Source organism: Peromyscus leucopus, chromosome 15, assembly GCF_004664715.2.
Source record: "Peromyscus leucopus breed LL Stock chromosome 15, UCI_PerLeu_2.1, whole genome shotgun sequence".
Taxonomy (NCBI): domain Eukaryota; kingdom Metazoa; phylum Chordata; class Mammalia; order Rodentia; family Cricetidae; genus Peromyscus; species Peromyscus leucopus.
In genome coordinates, this window is record NC_051076.1 from 17,921,770 (window position 1) to 17,938,635 (window position 16,866).

Genomic DNA, 16,866 nt, shown 5'->3' on the forward strand with positions numbered 1-16,866 from the left:
TCACTGAACTTTGTGACGGCTTTTGAACAAAAGCACAGAAAAATCGGACTGAATTTCTCCTGGCTCTGATGAACTCTGTCTCAAGTGTTTATTGATTGCCTTCATGTAAACTAAACTTTGAAACCTCTTACACCATATTAGAGCTCATGGCCGATGGGTAGCAGACAAGGGGGAGTCAAGGTCTTATTTGTTTTTCAACAGTAGCTTTATTCAGATGTAGTCCACATATCATCACATATACTCTGTGTCTTTATTCATTCATTTTGACCATGCTGAGGATCCGATCTAGGATCCTTGTCTGCTACCCACCCTGACAGCCTTCGGCAATGGAGTTGTGAGGTGAAACCAGGCCCTTTCTCCACAAGCTGCCTTTGCTCATGGTGTCGTATCATAGCAATAGGAACCCTAACTAAGGCAAGGGGGACGTCCGTCAACTGCAGCTACTGCTGGAATCTTTTACTTCTCAATTTTTAAAGACAGAGTTTCCCTGTGTAGCCCCTGGCTGACCTGGAACTCACTCTGTAGACCAGGCTGGTCTCGAACTCACAGAGATCCTCCTGCCTCTGCCTCCCAAGTGCTAAGATTAAAGGTGTGCTCCACTACTGCCCAGTGAGTTAGAATGTTTCCATCCTCACTGTGTTAGGAATAATAGATTTGCCTGCTTTGGTGAATGGCAGGAGACAGAATTCCTGTGGGAGCAATTTAGAAGGAGGCCGGGGAACTTGCCTGGACTTGCACCCTTTGGAGGAGGACCGCAGGTGTGGGAGAGGTTATGTTATGTGTGGGAGGCTGTTGAGCTGAAGCACCAGGAAATTCCATATTTGGGTAGAAGATTGGCAACATACTACCCAGGGGTTCCAAGGAGGCGGGAATAAGTTGACTATGTTCACTAGAAACTGCCCTCAGTTAGAATGGGAAAGGCTTGGGCCCTGATGAGCAGCACAGAGGGCTGGAGCCAAGGGTGAGAGGTGAAAATTAAGAACTCTACCCTCGAATGTGTGCAGGGTGATAAACTTGAACCCCCACTGGGCCCTCACAGTGGTGTACCTGGCCAGTCTTGGGAGGGCAGCAGGGGTATGGGCAGCCCCAAGGGTGCCAGGAACTGTGGTTGACCTTTCTGCATGGCCGGCCCTGCTTCCCCACCACCACCACCCACCACCCTCCCCCCACCCATCCTCCAGCCCACCCCACCCCCACCCACCATCCCCCCCACCCCACCCTCACTCCCCTCCCCCCACCCCCACCACACACACAGGGTGCTGGCCTTTGCTTGGCCTCCACGCCTCCTGGCCTTCAGACTAGCACACCTCACGGTGTTGTGTGCTTAAAGACAAACATGTTCTTTCGTGTTTATATACACACTTCATTCTCTATTTTATTTACTTGCATTTTATTTGTGGTTCTGAGAATGAACCCCAGGGCCTTCTCCAAGCGAGACAAGCATCCTACCCCCAAGCCTGTCCCTAGACCTTGGTTTTGCTTTTAAACTTCGTTCACTTACCAATTCACCTATTAAAATAATTACAACGACTCGCTAGAAAGGCTCCAGAAAGGCTGTAATACCAGGCCAGCTCGGGCTTTTGTGTTTAGACTGCCAGACTAGGTGAAACCTTTGCTAGGTGCTTGGCTAGCCTTGGCCCCCTAGGCAACTCGGGGGGTGGAGCCAAGAGAGGGGTGGGGCTAGTGGGGGCGGGGCTAACGGGCAGCTGGCGTCCCCGGCTGCTCAGGTCCCCGCCGCCCCGAGCCAGGCAGACTTGCAAGAGGAGTTGGGGAGTGGAGGGACACCTGCGGCCGCTGGAGCGTGAGCGAGACCCTAACCGTAAGCTCCGGGGACAGCGGCGGCACCCCAGCCTGAGAGTTGCCAGGGCTGCGTGTAGCTCCTGCAGTTAAATGCGCTTCCGCCTATCCCAAGGCTGATGCCCGGCGTGCAGTCGGCCTGCCTCCAAGTCCGGCATCCGACGCCCCCTCCCCATCCCTGGGCAGTCTGGGTGCGCTTCTGAAGCCAGGGGTGGGTGCTGGGCCTGCCAGCGCCGCTCCCTGGGCTCCCTCCCCGACAGGTGCAGGTTTGTCCCTTCGGCTCCCAGCTCGAGGCTTGCCCGGGCACCGGCCCCGACCCTGGCGGCCAGGACGCAAGCCCTGCAGGAACTCTTCACTTCTCCACTCTGTACCTCTCGCTGTTTAAACTTCAGGCGGCCCAAAGCCAGGGTCGCCCTGCCCGCGCTGGGTGGGTGGGATCGGGCGGGAGGTGGAGGCATCCGGTGCCCACGCGCGCGCGTCACCCTAGGACTAGGACCTTCGCTAGCGTTCTGCGGCTGCTGGCCAGGACTGTTGAGTTAGACTTTGGGGTGGGGGATAAGGGGTGTGTTTTGCTTGCTTCTCTGCCTCTGAATTCGGTGTGGTCCTTTTTTTTTTTAAAGGCTCAGTGCCCCAGAGGCTGACATTGTTAGTGTGACGGTGGTTTCCTTCCTCAAGTGGCGCCTTTCACTGGCTGTGCTTGGTCTGACGTAGCAGAGGACTAAGGAGGGAAAAAAAAATAAAACAAAACATGGGCGTGTTCAGCAAACAGTTTCCAGTCCCAAATGCCCACACGAGGAGGGCCGCGTGATGACTTACTGTGTCCCGGAAGAAGTGTCTCCAATGGGGCTGTGCTTAGGGAAACAGACTGGCTGTTCAGATACTGCCCTACACCCTGGGGGTGGCACGGAATGTGTTTGCATGGGACATGCTTTTTAGGACAGACAACTAGCAAAATTCAAGGACCAGCACCATAAAACAAAGGAGTACATATTTGTAAAATTTAACGTTTATTGGAAGATGATGTGTGCTGTGGAAAAATAGAAAGCATTAAAAAGAGAAAAAAGGAATGTTGTTGAATGGGAAGTGAAGAAGGCCTCCCAGAGGCAACATTTTAACACTCCTGACGAGTTAGGGAGCCACTCTGTGTCCAGCTGCACCAGAGTGAGGAAAGACCCCGCCAAGGATCCTGAGGCAGGAGTGGATGCCTTGTGTCGATGGCTTTTATGTCCTTATTTGCAGTCTGAGGGGAGTGACCAGTGTCAGAGAGAGGGCCCCAAGCTTTCTGCTGCCCCAGGTTCCAAGAACACAAGGTTGTCCCCTAGACTCTCAACTGCTCAGAAGGTCAGCTGTGCGAACTTGAGCACCATCCGTGATCCCCCAGGTTGTCCCGTGTGACTGCGCCTGCCTCTTGGTGTGCCTCGATCACACTGGCTGCCACAGAGGTCCTGAGGTGGGAAGTACATGGTGAGCAGAGGGGAGAATTTTAGTGAAAGTTAGGAAAGTGTGCACCTCCACCAGACCCCTGGGGGGCCCATTTTCTGCCTAGTGTCCAACTAGTACACAGGTGGTACCCACAAAAAGCCCCTGTTACTATGAGCAGCATTTCTCCTCCCATCACAGAGGTGCTGGCATGCCCAGGCATAGTCCCTCCCTACCTGGTGCCTCCTCCTCCCCCCCACCCCACCCCACTGGTATTCTGGCCCAGGCTCAATAATGTGAAGGGCAGAAGCTGCCCAAATTCCATTCCTTCACTCTTGTTCTGAGACCAGAAAGCGTGGGAACACTGCCTGGTTGTAGAGATGGGAGGCAAAAGAGGTCAAGGATACCTTAGAGACAAGAGGACCGCTACTCAGTCCCACTGGCCTTCTGGGGTCCCCTGCAGGTGGTCTTCAGGCCAAGCCAGTGATGTGCTGGAGTCTCCAGTGGGCTATGCTGATAATACTAGGAAAAGGCCCCCAAGAGGGAGCCAACCTCTGCTAAGAACCTTCTCCTGCATGGTGGTGCGCAGGGGAGTGGGGGAGACTGGGTCCCCATCCTGTTAGATAATCAACTGCACAAAGTAGTTCGAAGGAGCGCTTGCCCTGCTCCCAGGGTTTATCGTGAGGGAAATCACAGTTCTTGCTTTCTCCCCAGAGGGCAGCTGTTTTTCCTCTCAGAGTGGACTGCATGTTCCTTCCCACCATCACAGGCCGGGGGTGGATCTTCACTCCTGGCCCAATGCCCGCCTTCCCTTTGCTGCCGGCCGGTCACCCCCACTTTCCTGTGGAGCCAAGCCATAGCAAAGCCACAGCCTGTGCACTCTTCCAAGGCCTGGAGAGCTCACTTTAGAGGAAAAATGTTGCTCCAGCTGTGTTATTAAAAAGGCTTTACAGGCTAGAGATATGGCTCAGAGGTTAGAAGCACTGGCCGTTATTCCAGAGGTCCTGAGTTCAAATCCCAGCAACCCACATGGTGGCTCACAACCATCTGTAATGAGATCTTGTGCCCTCTTCTGGTCTTCAGGGATACATGCAGGCAGAACACTGTATATGTAATAAATACATCTTTAAAAAAAAAAGGTTTTACAGAAAATTCTCTAGTTTGACCAACCAACAAGCAAGAAGCCTTGTTGCTGAGTAAGAAGGAGTCTGCTGTCTAGCGTTTGAGAGGCTGGTGAGCGGTGGCACAATGTGGATGTCTCTTTGGCACTGACTGGTTAGATTATCGGGAGCAGCCGGGCAGTGGTGGCGCATGCCTTTAATCCCAGCACTCGGGAGGCAGAGGCAGGCGGATCTCTGTGAGTTCGAGGCCAGCCTGGGCTACCAAGTGAGCTCCAGGAAAGGCGCAAAGCTACACAGAGAAACCCTGTCTCGGAAAACCAAAAAAAAAAAAAAAAAAAAAAAGATTATCGGGAGCAAACATCCTCTCTGAACTTTAAGTGCTCTTTCAAACAGGGGAACACCCACTTCACTTCTTAGGTTAGAATATTACATGAGGTGATGATGGGAGAGTCCGGCTGTCAGCAGCATCGAGGACACAGCTCAGCACTGTGGCTGCGCAGCCTGAGGCTTTTCCTGTAAACCTCCAGCCAGGAGCAGCCAGGATCTGGACCTCGGGTGCTCAGGGATTAGTCAGTAGGAAGCAGAGTTGGAGCTTGTGAAGAAAAAGATTTTAATATAGACTTAAAGGGGAGAGAGAGAGAATATGACTGACTTAAGAAAAGGTCACTTGTGTGACTTTCTCTGGAGACAGGTGAACAAGTGTCCACTCATCTCAGATAGGTACCAGTGACGAACCAAAGAAACAATTCCGTAGATTCCACAGAAGAACAGTTGGATGGCCGATGACTTGATTAGCCTTACAGGAACGTTGATGAGGGGCTCTTCACAGCAGCATGGGTGACTCGAAGATAGTTTGCATCACCGATACGTCCCATCCCGTCATGAATGACAGCTCCTCAAAAGCTCGTCATAACTGCTGGTAAACTGCAGTCACCTACCTCCTGTATATTCTGGTAGCCCTGCCCGAGCCCAGCCTAAGACCACACATAGCTGGGAGCAAGAGTAGTGGCGGGTGGGTGAAGTCCTTCTAGGGCGTATTAAGATCCCCCTTACCCCAGGCCCAGCTGTCACTGTCTTCTCCCTCGTCCCAAAGGGGCCAGGGTCATCTCTCCTCCTTGGTGGTGATAGGATGGATGTGCCATGCCTAGAGGAAGATGCCATAGTAAACAGTGGTGCCCATCTCAGAGTAAACAGTGGTGCCCGTCTCAGAGTAAACAGTGGTGCCCATCTGTGTGTGAGTACCCTTTCAAGAGACAGGTCCTACCTAGTTTCTTTGGTGACTTTTGAAGTCTCCCTGTTCAAAGGTATGTTTTAGCATATCTATTTTTATCTAAATTTTTATTTAACAACTGAGATTACAAAGTGGTTTATGAGGTTCATCGTACACCTGTTTGTTGGTAAGAAAGGAGTATTGGTGTTTTTTTAAGGCAGGTCAAAAAAAGGTCGAAGTAATTCTTACTGTATGTCACAAGGAAGAGGAGGTGGATTTTGACTGTTAAGCATGGTTCAGTCTTGTTTGTGAGGTTTTCTCAAAAGATTATTGTCCCTCACAGGCCGTTTGAAAATTCTTTGCAAGAGACTTAACCAGATCCCAGGGGTGAGGGGCTCCTTTATCTCTTCATATTCCCTTTATGTTCCCTGTCTTTCTATCATCTCAAGTACTACCTCAGTGTCACAGTCCGGGCTCTCACTGAACTCTTCTAGATTGCGGGTGAACATTCCTGCCATGAACACACCTGGCTGCCTTTCGCGTGGCTCCGGTTTGCACTATGACCTGGGAAGGCCGTGGGATACCACAGCCGCGGGCAGGAGGTCCCAGTGCCTCCGTGGGGCATCAGAGAGCCACCGGTGAAGGGCGGCCTGTAAGCAGAAGACATGGCTGCTCCAGCGTATGGCTGAGCAGAAGGTTTTCAGTGTAGATGTGAGGGAGCGTACAGCCAGAGGCATCCTGAAGAGTCCAGAGCAGAGAGAGAAAGTCACAAAGTGAACACGGCCAGCCAGCCGACTGGACTTGGCCATGAGAGGAGAGAAAGGGGGTTGAGGGAGAAAGGAAGATAATGAGAACAAGAGAGTGGGAGACTGAGTGTGAGACCAAGAGAGGGAAAGAGAGAGGGAGGGAAGGAGAGAGAGAGAGAGAGAGAGAGAGAGAGAGAGAGAGAGAGAGAGAGAGAGAGAGAGCTAGCTCACATTGCGGAAATCGCAGGGTTGCTCCGGGGAGGGAAGCCCACGAGCTGGAGACATTTAGTGTAGGGGAGAGGTGAGAAGAGCCAGGATGCCAGCATGGACTCTGAAATATTTAACAGGTGCAGGTGACACTGTGTGAGCCTAGTGACCAGAGAGGGCGTTGGCACGCTAATCGGCATCACAGCCAGTCATTCGTCCCTCCTTCCAGTGATGAGGAAAGGGCTCCTTTGCTGGAGGGGGGCAGGCTTCCCAAGTTCCTGAGGGATGCCGGTGTTTGTCTAATGCCCAGAATTTGGACCTGAGACAGCGAATGGCTTGTCCTCTGGCCACCCCACCTAGAGCTTATACCCCTCCCCGACCTATCAGCTGGGCTACCAGACGGCCATCTCGTTTGGGTTTTGTCTTGATTCTTTTTTTTTCTTTACTTAAGTGGACTTACATCAAAAGAATAGGCTTAGGGACAAAGAGCTCTGCCAGGCCCCAAATAAGCCGATTCTTTCCTCTTTGAAATATGGGAGGCTCTTTACGGTTCACATTTTTTATTGCCGGGAGACTTGAAATTAAAACTCCTCTCTAGAACAGAGAGCAGAGGCGGCCTGGGTTCCTTTGGCCCTGGGAAAAGACAAGTAAGTTAGTCTCACTGTCGGGTCCAAAGGAAGCTCCATTTCCCCAAATTCTGGGCGTTAGACAAATGCTGGCATTCCTCGGTAACGTAGGAAGCCTGCTCCCCTCTACCAAAGGAGCCCTTTCCTCATCACTGGCAGAAGGGACAGATGGCTGTCTGTGGTGCCGGTTAGCGTGCCAAAGCCCACTCGGGTCTCCAGGCTCCCTCGGCATCACCAGGACCCAGCTCCTCTCACCTCCTCCACTACCACCCATGCCTGCCGCTCACGGGGTTCCCTCAATGCGGCTGCTCATTCTCTTTATAACCCTGCTATTTGGCTATGTGTATTCTTGGTCTCTGTCTTCATCTCTCACTCCCTTGCCGCCACCACCCCCACACCTCTCTCTCTCTCTCTCTCTCTCTCTCTCTCTCTCTCTCTCTCTCTCTCTCCCTCCTCCCTCCCTCCCTCCTCCCTCCCTTCTTCTTCTTCTTCTTCTTCTTCTTCTTCTTCTTCTCTCTCTCTCTCTCTCTCTCTCTCTCTCTCTCTCTCTCTCTCTCTCACTCTCTCTCCTCCTGCTTCTCCCATGGCCAGGTCCAGTCTGCTGGCCATGTTCAACCTACTACTTTCTGTCCTCAGGACCCTTCCAGATGCCTCTGGCTGTTCTCTCCCTCACATCTACAACAAAAGCCTTCCCCTTAAGCATGCCATGGAGCGGTCATGTCGTCCGTTGATGTACTCACTGGTGAATTTACCTCTTGTACCTTAGTTTCACGGCTTTCTGTAGACACCTCCCATGTCTAAGTTGTAAACAAACCCACTTTCCTTGGACGGTTTGTTTCTTAGATCTTTTTAAAATATAAGGAAGTCAGACCCCGGGTTTCTGGACCTAAGTGCCTGGGAACGGCAGGGCAGTTTAGGGGAGCTGGTCTCCCCTGCCCACTTAGAATGGTAAGCTTCCCCTCTTGCAGCTTGCCTGTCTCTGGCAGACCGGCTGCCCAACCAGCTTGTCCCTCAGAATCACCCACTGAGCAGTGCTGGGAGGCTGGCCAGGCCTCGGGGGCTCTGTAGGAAGTTCACGCTGCACCCAAGCAGCCAGGAAGGTGGACTGGACTGCTCAGAAGGCCCAGACTCCAGGCAGTTCTGGTGCCTGCTAGTGAGGAAGCTTCCAGACCAGGAGGTTAGAATCACTGAGGAAAACCCGGGTGGAATGGGGTGGGGTGGGAAGGTAATGGCATGCTGCAGGATGGTCCCCTCCTGCTACCCCAACGTGGGCGTCTGCCATGCTAGCTGAACAGCGGGCGTGAGTTAAACCTCCACCTTAAAGCAGGGGAGGTGTGTTCCTGCAGACATTTAGGCCAGTGGAAAAGGTGACAGCTCCTGTTTTAGTTGGCAGAGCCGGAGCTGGAAGAGAGCTCTGACGGAACTCCTAAGCTTGAGCACGCTGAGCTGACAATGTCCCGGTTACAGGACTGCAAAGGCTGCGTGGCTGCATTGGGGGAAGTAACTGAAAACAGCTGGGCTGCAGCCTAGGGACAGGGCGTGTGTCTATGTGAGTGAGGTCCTGGGAGCCACCCCAGCACTGGAAAATGGCGGTGTTGTTGTTGTTGTTGTTGTGGTGGTGGTGGTGGTGGTGTTGGTGGTGTTGGTGTTGTTGTTGGTGGTGGTGGTGGTGGCGGCGGCGGCGGCGGCGGCGGCGGTGGTAGTTTTCTCTGTGTAGCTCTGGCTGTCCTGGAACACTCTCTCTGTAGTCCAGGCTGGCTTTGAACTCAGAGATCCACCTGCCCCCCCCCCAAAAAAAAATGTAATGGAGTATGTTTGTTTGAGAATGCATAAAATGTAGTCAAGGTCACAGTTAATGAGATCTCAGAAAGATCTGCAATTTCAGAACCTTTGCCTGAGGCTAAATAAAATAATAATTCCTAGCTAATTAACTGGTTAATTTTTCCAGCCTCCTTAGGTGTAAAGCTTATACACACAGGGTTGAACCAATAAGCGTACGTGGCTTTTCCACACTGGAAGTGTCCACCCCCTCTCTGAAGGCATGCAGGGCCTGCCCACGCACACGTGTGCTCCCAGCCCTCCCTAGCCAGCTCCTCTGTGGCGGTGATCAGACTGAGGCCTGGACAAGGGTGATCCCTGCCCTCGGGTACAGGGGCAGCCCTGGGGGCCTGGCCTCCAGCCGGGCTGGCCCTGGGCCCTGGTGTGTTTCAGCAGAGCACACTTCCAGATCGGGCATTTCCTGACCATCTCGGCTCCTCCCTTCTTCCTCTCTTCTGCGTTTGCCTTCAGAAACACTCTAACCTCTCCTGCTGGTTGACTCTGACTGCTTTCCTGAGCTCAGCTCCAAGGCTGCGTTCTGAGAGAAACAAGACGGTAGGCCCAATATGGAGCACGCACCACTGCCGAACCCCCAAAGCACAGAGACAGTGGCCCTGAGGGAGAAGAGGCTGGCCATTAACCCTCTGTACGGTCTGAGGGGGCCCCTGCCTGTCAATCACTGCACCCCTCCCTTGTGTGTCAGGCTGACTGGAATGCAGGAGAGACCATGTGCTCCCCTTTGTCTCCCCAGGAAGGGAGATGGGGTTGCAGGGCTGGTCAGGCCTAGGGCCAAGAGGAGGCCACACCCCACTCTCCCTCTGGCCTGACATCTGAAGGTAGCAGATGCATGATTTTCCCATATCTTCCCAAGGCGAAGTGTGGATACCCCCAGGAGGAGCTTCTAGGAGTCCAAGTCACCACCAGGGAACCTCGCACAGCCTCTCCGAGGGAGCACGCCTCATGCCCAGGCGGACCCAGGGCCCGCTGCCAACACTGGCAAGGCTATGCACTTTGTTGGCCTTTGTTCTGGAAAAACCCAAGTACCCAGACCTGTAATGTACCTTGCAAAGACCAGATCTGCTGAGTCACTGGCAACTGGTACTCGAGGGTGATTTTAGGGAGCATGTCTGGGTGGGCACTTGCTGGGTTAAAGAGGGCAGACTTCCCTCCAGGGACAGTTGGCTGGCCCAAACACTGAGACTTGCAGTGAGTACCCTTTGACACCAACACTATCTATAGTCTTTCTCCGTGCTTTGAATAATCCTCAATCCTTCAGCCCTCCAGACTAGACTGGGAAATAAGCTGTATGCTATTGCTTAAGGAGAATTTAAAATCCTTTTCATTCAAAACTTCTATTGTCCCACATTATCCCGAGGACTTTACATTTCATTCCGTCAGTGTTGAATAATCATCCAGTAAGTGCCAGGGTCTGAGAGTTCAGAAGGGAACCGAAGAAGCTTGCTCACAGCGAGAGGCACACGCCAGCGGTATCAGGGCTAATCACACACAGAGGTGAAGGAGGTGGCGGTAAGCAGCGCCCCCCCCCCCCCCCCCAGAGCTGCAGCCCCCTCGGGGCCCTGGAACAGCAGAGACTGATGAGCACAAGAACTAAACAAAGACGGTTGGAGTGTGTGGCTCCAGTGCAGGCGACGGGGCGGTGGGTCATCCAGCCACACAGGCCTTGAAGGTCCCATTAAGCAGTTTTGCTTTGTCTTGGAGTCATGGGAAGTTCCTTGATGCTGTGTGTGTGTGTGTGTGTGTGTGTGTGTGTGTGTGTGTGTGTGTGTAAGAGAGAGACAGAGACAGACAGACAGACACACAGGGAGAATGAGTGAGTTGCATAAGAGACATTTGGTAGATGGGGGGTCATTCCGGGGGCTTGCAGCCATCCTGGGGTAGCCTGCAGATGCCCAGGCTGGGTGTGATGGCAGAGACAGACTTGACAGTTATGCTTAGAGAGGTTGTGGCCAGGGAATCTGTGTTCTAGAACCTGACAGTGGCCATTGGTTAGTGGCCTGGGAGTGGAAACCCCAGAAGACAAAGCTCAGGGCACGGGGTGACAGTTCAGTGCCACATGTGTTGGAGATTGGGGGACATCTGAGAAGGTGAGCTGCTGGGCGGGTATAACGGTATGAGACAAACAGGAAGTCTGGAATAAACACACATGTCTCTCTCCCCGTCTCCCTGGCCCACCTTTACCCTATCTCCACCTTGCCAACTTCGTCTACATGGGTTTACATTTGCACCAGGCTGCTGGCCGCCAGATTAGTGCACATAGGTTTCCAAACGGAAGGAAGCCGGACAGCAGTGCCCCAGTCCTCGTCACACCCGCTGAGTGTGTTGTACAAGACTCTGGTGCTAGGAAGCCACCTGATACCTGACACTGTTGAAATAGATTCTCAGACAGAGCTGCTCATGGTTTAAAAGTAGCAAATTAAAATTTACATTTATGCCGGGCAGTGGTGGCGCACACCTTTAATCCCAGCACTCGGGAGGCAGAGGCAGGTGGATCTCTGTGAGTTCGAGGCCAGCCTGGGCTACAAAGTGAGTTCCAGGAAAGATGCAAAGCTACATACACATACACATATATATGTGTGTGTATATATATATAAACACATTTATTAGATAGCATGTGTGTTTGTTTAAAAAGTATTTGAATGGCACAAAAGCTAACAAGTACAGTGTTTAATCTGTGGCACTGAGTGTGGGATGCACCATATATGCTGGACAAGCACTCTGCCACCAAGGTGAGGTACATCCCAGCACCTGACATTAAACTACCTATAATCTTAATTATTTTTATGAGGACTTGATAGCTCACCAAATTTCCAATAAATGACCACTCCTTCAGTTACTGTGCTGTTGTTTTTTAATTTTATGCACTTGGGTGTTTTGCCTGCATGTATGTCTGTAAACTTTTGTGTGTGCAATTGGGGCAGATGCCAGGTCCCCTGGAACTAGAGTTACAGGTGGATCTGAGTGCTGGGAACGGAGTCCCAGTCATCTGAAAGAACAGCTGATGCTCTTAACTGCTGAGCCATCTCCCCAGTCCCTCCGTTACAACGTTGTAATGTATGTATCCAGCTCTCGATATTTTGTTATTTTTTAAAAACAGATCTGCCAGTAGGTGGTGGAGCATGCCTTTAATCCCAGCAGCTAGAGGCCGCTGGATCTCTGTAAGTACAAGGCCAGCCTAGTCGACAAAGCCAGTTACAGCCAGGGCTGATTCACAGAGAAACCCTTTCTCAAAAAACCAAAACCAAAACCAAGCAAACCAAAAAAACACATCTTCTAGACAACTAATCATTTCCTTGGGAAGAATACCGTGACTCCAAAAGAGAGAGAGAAAAAAATACAGTTTCCTTTGACTTGTATCACTGGCCATGAAACACATCTCCTCACAGTGCCAGGGACTTCTGCACAGAGCCACACCCATACCCTGCTTTCTTTTAGAAAGGCTTCCTCTTCAACTCTAGTTCTCCGGGCACCGTGCTTTTCTCGTTGGAATATTGAGTTACAAGACAAATAAGAAGCCTGCTGGAAAGATGAAACCTTTGCGCAGGATAAATTAACCTCCAGTTTCGGGAGCCAGCATAATGGAAAGGAATCTGGAAATTGCTTTTTGTTTTTGTTTTGTTGCCTAGTCTTTCCCGAGATCCCGAAACCGTGGTGTTTTGAAGAGGTTAGAATGTTCTCTACTCCGGGCTCATGAATAGTGGGTTTGCCTGTACTGTTATTAGCAAACGCCTCATACCCAACCTGCAGAAGGGCATTGCAAGCGGCTCCTTGAGCCTAATCAGAGATTCCAGTATTCGTGTGCCTTTATTACCTGTTATTAAGTAACAAATAGCAGTTTGCCAGGGGTGAACTGAGACATTGCCCCCAGTCCTGCTTTGTAGTCTGAGGCCCAGGACTCCAAAGCACTTGAGCAAAGTATACTACTGCTTTATATGATTGTTGTAGTTAGGGTTTCTATTGCTGTGAAGAGACACCAAGACCACCGCAGCTCTTATAAAGGAAAACATTGAACATTGGGACTGGCTTACAGTTCAGAGGTTTAGTCCCTTATGGTCATGGCAAGAAGCATGGCAGCCTGCAGGCAGACGTGGTGCTGGAGAAGGAGCTGGGGGTTCTGCATCTTGAGCCACAGGCAGCAGAAGCCCTCTGTGTCACACTGGGGGTAGCTTGAACAAAGGAGACCTCAAGGCCCACCCCCACGGTGACACACTTCCTCCGACAAGGCCACACTCACTCCAACAAGGCCACACCTCCTAATAGTGCCACTCCCTAGGGGGGCCATTTTCTTTCAAACTACCTCAATAATGGATAATACTAATATTCTTGTTATCTGGATTAGAATGTAAGAGACAGAGCCTTTAAATTACTCTTTAGATCTGTTGATTTGCACACACACACACACACACACACACACACACACTGTATTCTTGAGCTTTTTGAAGGACGATACTTTCCAAGACACCCCACTACATGAAAGCCTTAAGTCAAAGGCAATTCTGGAACCTGTAACGTACCTCCCATTCCTAGACACCCTTGTTCACGATAAAGCAGGGCTTATAATTAAACCCTATGAGAGGTTGACAAGGACTAATGATTCAATGGCACATTGACGGCACTGTACTGTGGAACATTCTAGCACCACTACAGCCAAGCTTTGGGGCCATTATTAAGTGAAGTAGGGCTACTTGAATCATTTCTGTGATAACTGTGGGTGCTCCTGTATAACTAATGGACACCTAGTGTATACGTCATGGATACATTGAACAAAGAACAATTTACAGCATGGGTAGGCTGGAGCAGAACAGTGGGAGATGTCACCACTTACTATGACAGCTTTTGGGTTTTTTTGTTTGTTTGGGGTCTTTGGGGGAGGGAGGGAATGTGTAGAGGTAAGAGAACAGCTTTTCAGAGTCAGTTCTTTCCATCAAGATAAAACTTAGACCATCAGGTTTAGCACCAAATGCCTTGACTCGTGGAACCATCTTGCCAGCCCAACACACAGTTTTAAACTAAGAGTCATTTCTAAAATTCCTGTCTACATTCACCCATGCAGTCACCCATGGGTAAACAAAGCCCTGTTGAGGGGCGATGACCGAGGCAAGACTGGGCTAAGTCATCCTAATGCCCTTTTCGCCTGGATTCCGTTGTTTTAGATGGAGCTCCAGCACTGGGTCACCGTGGTTCTGTTTGCTGTCTAAAGTCCAGAGTCCTATCTGTCCTGCGCACACAGGGATCCGCTAAGTCATTGGGCCTGTGCAAGCGTAAAAAGGCCAGGTGGGTAGGGACTCACACTCAGCCACCCTCACCTGTCCCACCGCTGTGACCACGGAGGAGTCAAGGTGCCTGCACTGAGCCCTGGTAAACAGCAGAGGACACTGGGATAATTCTGCCCAGAAAAGGAAAAGGCGGACACTTTAGTCCCCAAGAAAAGCAGCAGAGGAGTCCTCGGCCTTCCACTGCGTCAGGCAGTCAGGAGGTAGGGAGGCTGATTGTCAAGTTCTCTGGGCGGGACAATCCTCTTTCCCGCTGACTCTTCCAGCTCTCCTGAATACATCATACAAATTAGTCTTCTCTCAGTGGTTCTGGAGTAACAGGTGACAGTATTCCGTCTTCTCAAAGAAGAGGACCTTCTGGTAGGGACAGAGCATCACTGGAAATGAAAGGAGGGGGAGGCCATGCAAAGTCTCTGTCTGAATTCAGAGGGACCCCACTTCAGGCATCTCTAACCTGTTTTAATGTAAGTGGTTCTCACCACCTGACTGATCAGGGATCTGAGGACAAGGGCTGAAGGAGTCTCAGGTTGAGAGACAAGAGCCTTGGTCTGGAGATGGAATGGTGGAATGCACACCGACAGAGAGACAGAGACAGAGAGAAAAACACACACGCTGAGATACAAGCACACAGAAATACACACACACACACACACACACACACACACACACACACACACAACATCCTCTCACTAGAATGGGTAAAGCTTGCTCTCTAGCACCCAGACTCTCAGGAAACATTCTCACGGAGACTTTGAGTCACACAGACCTTTACAGCCCAAAGAGGGAGATGGGTGGAAGCTGGGGTCTCTGTCCACAGTGTGTGGCTTCCATGGATGGCTGTGCTGGGGTCTCAGCGTCCCAGTGACTTCGGCTGGTGGAGGCTAGGTTGCCTCTCTTGGTGGAGGCTGGGCTGCCTCTCTTGAGATCTCTGGCAGTATCTGATGTGGGGTGATGAGATCTCTGGTCAGGGAGGGACGGCCATGGAGGAGGCCATATCCGTGTGGCAAAAGTTCCTGGCGATGGTGTGAAGTAAGAAGCAGCAATATCTCAGAGACTGGAGGTGGGCTGGGGAGATCGGTGGGGTCGCTGCCAGACAGAAACAGTTTCCACATGAGATTCCTTCTCTGTGGAAGCCCCATGACTGGCCCTCTGTGTGGCCTGGTATCTCTGGAAATGGCACCCAGTGGCCCAGTTCTCAGCTTAAAGGGGCAGCTTTCAGCAGGAATAAACCTGGGGCCTCAGTGAACCCTGACGGAGACCTAACCATCTGAAATTAGCAGATGGAGTGCACACGGGTGTGTTTCCAAAGGGCTTCCCCTGCCTTGGGATTCCAATCCTATTCGGTCGCCCCAGACTGGTCCTGACTATAGTGTGTCCAGTGAACCCTCCTCTGCCCTTGCTCCAAGAATAGGTTCATGTTCGTGCCAAGCTGGGTACTGCCCTAGGAAGATGGCAGCTGAGAAGCCAGGCCACCATGCTGGGCTGGGATCTTTCTATATTGGTTTGCAGATACCAAGTTCTTTTTTCTTCCTCCTGAGAGAAAAGACAAAAGACTTGGACTCACGGGTGTGCAAGTACAGCTTGGATTTTCTGAAATATAATAGCGCATGCCCACAGAAACTGGAGACGAGGTTACCAGGGGCCCAGGATGGCTTGGGGACTAGGGAACTGACAGGCTCAGGGTGTAAGGTTTCTCTTTGTTGGGATGACAATATCCTAACGTCAGCTGTGCAGATGCATGCACATGTCCGTGAGTACACTGCAAACAGTTGGGCTGTACCCTTGAAATGGACACACTGCAGGGCATGCCCATCCTATTTCAATAAAGCTATTGGAAATACACAGAGACGCCCTGTGTAGCCGAAGGCGGGCTTCCTAACATTATCCTCCCAGCTGTGTGCAGTGTCCCAGGACCTCTGTCCTCTCGCTTCCCTTTGTGCCCCATGAAGAACCCTCCTCCCAGGATCCACACGGAACACACCAGGGTGTAGAGAGAGCCTTCTGGGCAGCCTTGAGCGCAGAAGACCCCTCAGAAGCCCCAGGCCTTGCTGCATTCAGCCTCCAGCCAGCACTATGCTGAAATCACCATGCACCCTTCCCAGGGAGGTGGGCAGTCCTCACTGCTTACTGGAGTTATGAGTGAGTTTGTCTAACGTTTATACGTTTTTATACGTCTTCGGCACTGTCGGCCTGAAGCAGAAAGTTACTGGCCAGACATGATGAATCATACCTGTAATCCTGGGCACTAGGAAGCCTGAGGCAAGAGGGTGGCTGGGGTTCATGGCCAGCCTAGATACCATAGCCAAACTCCATCTCAGACATCATTAAAACCAAACAAGAAGCAGTGTTTCTCCAAATATTAGTATTAATTTAGGAATAGCAGAATAAGGCAATGAGAACACACAGGTCAGGGCTGTAGAGATGTCTCAGCCACTGAAGACTAGGCTCATAGATACAAGAGGATACACAGGTCATAGTAAATTACGCCCATATTAGGAAGGATTGAAACAAAGGGAGTTTTTAAAAGGCAAAAATAAGGAATATGGATCTGGCAGTTCAACAGTGATAGAGCCCTTGCCTATTATACTTGAGACCAGGGATTATGTCCCCCAGTGACCAAAATATTAATAA

At 51.3% G+C, this 16,866-nt stretch overlaps 1 protein-coding gene across 3 annotated transcripts in view; it reads left to right on the top strand.

Annotated features, from left to right (window-relative positions):
* Positions 1-1,689: 1,689 nt before the first annotated feature.
* The window catches only part of LOC114686406 (epoxide hydrolase 1), a 30,672-nt gene continuing 15,495 nt past the window's right edge, over positions 1,690-16,866 (top strand). Inside the window, exons 1-2 of one of the 3 annotated variants that reach the window (XM_037211184.1) lie at positions 1,690-1,819; positions 14,116-14,453. The gene's annotated coding sequence lies outside the window, so the exon portion shown is untranslated. The remainder of the gene's footprint in view (positions 1,820-14,115; positions 14,454-16,866) is intronic. The other 2 variants (XM_028861091.2, XM_028861090.2) reach the window with 2 other exon arrangements.